This window comes from Dermacentor variabilis, chromosome 2 (genome assembly GCF_050947875.1).
Source record: "Dermacentor variabilis isolate Ectoservices chromosome 2, ASM5094787v1, whole genome shotgun sequence".
In the NCBI taxonomy this organism is placed as follows: Eukaryota; Metazoa; Arthropoda; class Arachnida; order Ixodida; family Ixodidae; genus Dermacentor; species Dermacentor variabilis.
Window position 1 is genome coordinate 117,588,482 of NC_134569.1, and position 4,077 is coordinate 117,592,558.

At 43.5% G+C, this 4,077-nt stretch overlaps 1 non-coding gene across 1 annotated transcript; it reads right to left on the reverse strand.

Annotated features, from left to right (window-relative positions):
* Window positions 1-502: 502 nt before the first annotated feature.
* On the reverse strand, window positions 503-577 carry TRNAS-GGA (transfer RNA serine (anticodon GGA)). Its single transcript has one exon. It is a non-coding gene; the product is annotated as a tRNA-Ser (tRNA).
* Window positions 578-4,077: the final 3,500 nt, after the last annotated feature.

The window sequence follows — 4,077 nt, forward strand, 5'->3', positions numbered from 1 at the left end:
TAACTTTCCAACTATGCCTTTATTCTTCGTCCCTCTCCAATATACTTCTTTAGTCTGACATGCGCGACATATGTAATCATATGGTCACTACCACAGATAAGAGCAAGCTGCACTATAAACACCTCTGACTGTTCATTAAAGAAATAGATGCGTTACTTACGCAAGCCTTCCTTCGTTATTTACGCGAGCCTTCCCTCTAACAGATCTTCCATTTCTGTGTTGCTGTTACCTCCCTTCAGAAGAGTAGGCAGGCGTTGTACCCCGTCCGGTGGCAGTTGCCAGCCTGCTCCTCGCTTCTCCTTTCCTGTCAACAGTGAATATTTGTATATGTGTTCAAAACAAATAATAAAATAATCTGACGTAGTAGTTCTGCGGAAACCCGCAAGGTGGAGAGAAGTAATGAATAAAGGGAAAATCAGACATCCACCCGTTCGTAGCAATTGCTACAAAGGAAACCCATACGGGTTCCTCGAAAGAAAAGCCTCAAAGTTGAAGAAAAATTCGTCCTGGTCCGGGACTCGAACCCGGGACCACCGCCTTTCCGGGGCAGCCGCTCTACCATCTGAGCTAACCAGGCGGCTAGCAGATGGCAGGGCGAAGTCGAATTTGTCGACAACACGAAGCAAAGGCAAGAGTTTGACGCAGTAGTTCTGCGGAAACCCGCAAGGTGGAGAGAAGTAATGAATAAAGGGAAAATCAGACATCCACCCGTTCGTAGCAATTGCTACAAAGGAAACCCAGCAACGATATCGTTTTAATTGTCGCGGGTTTCCTTTGTAGCAATTGCTACGAACGGGTGGATGTCTGATTTTCCCTTTATTCAATAAAATAATCTCTCTAAGAGATATGTAGAAAGATTCCATCTGCTCCCGGGCAGTGGTGTCTTGGCTTTTATCCGAGATCTTTATTTTTTAGGAAATCTTGAACACACATGCAAACTTCACAATGCGCGGGCAAATGCGTATTACTTTTATTTTTAATTGAAAGTTCATGTTCCCTTCCCGCAGTATGAACCAACTCGCCCAGCAAGTCCTATTGCCTGTTATGAGCACAGAGTTTCCCTAGTCAGGGGTTGGGCCCGTTTCATTGGTGCACGCAGTAACAACGTAACAAGTCATTTTTCATTGGTCTGCGGCCGCTAAAGCGGCCACCTACTTAAGGCCTCAAGCCACTTCCCCCTGGGCTACGCAACGGGCCCTATATGGTAGGAGACCTCCAGGTCGGGCGTGGTGGTGAAGTACAGGAGAAAAGAACAAATACGGCAATAGTCAGCTGGGAAAAATAATAATGCAGCAACGATATCGTTTTAATTGTCGCGACGCTATTTGAACCCAGGACCCCAAATCATCAGCCCAGACGGAAAGGTTCGCTATTGCATAGGTTCTGCTTGGGCTGCTGTTATCCCGTTACTATAGCGTTATAGCTGTCTTGAAGGGGCCACCGCAGTTCCTTTACTGATACGAATGGGATCGAAGTGCCACTAAGCCTCCTATCTGCGAAAAAAAATTTCTTACGCTAAATGTGTTTGCAGCAGCAAGTGGCAGCTCATCGTGATATCACATAGTACAGCGAAAGTGACCAGCCGATAGCAAACATCACTTCTGTAAAGCTTTTGAACTCGGGCCCAGATTTGGAAAACGTGCCTTTCGCGGTAGCGTTCTTAAATTTCTGCTTAAACTGTAGTTCTCTTTCTTTTGTAGCTTATTCAAGGGTGATTTTACGTTTACTCGATAATGTCGCTTGTTTTTCGTATTAGGTAGCGATAACTGCGAGGATTCTCCATAAGTTCTATTTGCTTTTTTTTTCTTGTGGGGCTCTGTTTGTTTTCCCATGATTTTTTTGTGTGTGTGAAATAGCTGTTAATGCTACAATAATCCATCTTGTAGTCAATAACCGAAGCTCTGAGAGTATGATACATTTCATATTGCGTAAAATTATATGAACAAACAAAGACAATGAACTTGGAGAACGCACATGGGCAAATCATTGTTATGTGCTTTTGAAATTCAAAATACCCGCCATGGTTGCCTAGTGGCTATGGTGATGGACTGCTAAGCACGAAGTCGGGGGATCGAATCCCTGTCACAGCGGCTACATTTGTATGAGGGCGAAATGCGAACATACGTGTGTGCTTAGATTTAGGCGTACGTCGTGTCTCATAATCAAATACACATAAAACCACGTAATTTAATTTCTTTAATTCAAGACAATAAGAAACACTTGAAAAGAGAGCGGACGAACAAACAGCATCACGCAGGTGGGAGGAAAACCCACGTCTTCGTATTAGGCGTAGGTGATATTTACCAATGAAGCTGAACCGGCTGCCATCCTCCCGCACAATTCATTGGGCGTTAGTGTACACGACAAGCCCTGGGAGTGATAGACAGCGCCACTGATGCCTCGGATACCCTTATTTTTCTCGTACAAATTGCCTCTCCTTTTATTTTAATTGCAAGTGGATGCGGGACAATTTGCAGCGAACAGCTATTTATTCTCTTATTCACTTCACCTGCCCTCATTCATTATTCGCACAATATAAGGCTGTCGAAAAAGCGACATCAGGTACTTGTTGCCAGCCTTTTCCAATACACAATCAATCAATCAACCAATCAATCAATCAATCAATCAATCCGCGCGTGGCATGGGTTGTACAAACTTTTGATTTAAATCACATTGGCTCGTATTGGCTTCGGTCCTTCATTACAGCTCGAACTTTGTTCTCGACAGCACTGAGGCTTCACCGAGTCCCAACACCCACCAACTCCCTTCTGCGCGACGACTGCCGCACCGGCTAACCTCTTCCACTCGGCGACAAACCATAACCATGTCTTGCCTTTGCGTTTCGGGAAATCCGCCAAGTTCTTCGACAGCCCAGTTGTGGACTTTCCTGATAGCTCTGATAAAGGTCTAATTCCAAAGTTTCATGTTGAGTATGCGTCTCACTTCTTTGCAGCAACGCTCGTTGCTTTTGTGTTTTCGTTCGCACTCTTCTGGCGATAATGTAATTTGTAGTACGAAGCAAAGGTTAAAGTACTGCTCAGCTATCGAAGAGGACGTTTGCCCATTTGCAGTCGGTGTAGTGCTCGAGAATAATGCGATCGATTTTTGCTTGCTCAGAAATATTAGCAATTATTTCTACACTTTGTACAGTATATTTCTAAATCTAAGCTGAGGCTTCGAACAATCTCTTTGTTGTATAGGCACATGGCAACATTATTGCCGTAGCTATCCGATTCCCGCTGAGAGACGTAATAAAAAGCGTAAGTACAGCAATCAGCCCGTTAAGGGAGGAAAATAAAGGCCTGTATTTGGATGACCTATCGTAAGGTAACAGTCGGGGCCATTAATTACTGTACGTGGCAACTCCTCGTAAACTTCATAATAAAAAGGCGTAAATAGAGTAATTAAGTCACTAAAGCACGAAAATGAAGGCACGCCTTTATCTGTCCTATCCTGACTCCAACATTGCAGCCATGAATTAGTGCACCTAATATCTCTTGTTAAATCACTGTAAACGTGACGCTGCACCGATGCGCATACAGATGTGCATCTGTATTCGTCTTGATGGAATTGTAATGATCACGCACCCCATTTGCTAACATGGCGGGTATTAAAGAGCGATATATATAGAAGGAAGGAGAAAGCCAAGGCATAAGCGAGAGTGTAGCTCCTGAGACACCAAGTTTCGGATTCTAGCTACGGTTGACCCAATATCATTGGAGGCTCAATGACGCGCTCTTCACTGTGCTATGGTATCGCGGCATTGCACGAATATATATACCGCATTCGGGAGAAGTTTCGCAGGCATATGAAGTTACCACTGACAAGAGAATGTAAGGTAGTAGATTTCGGTAACTAAACATGTATGATTAGCCAATCTGTTGACTTTAACAAAGAACAAACACTACTATAAAAATACAACTGAGAAATCATACAAAGATCGAAAATTTCTGTTTTTATTACAGAATTTACTTTCAATGGCAGAATGAACGATTTTATTTCAAAAAGTGACTTTTTGTCTGTTTATGGTCAAAGACAACATGTTTGTGGATTTCAACAGAATTGTTCCTCGTGCGG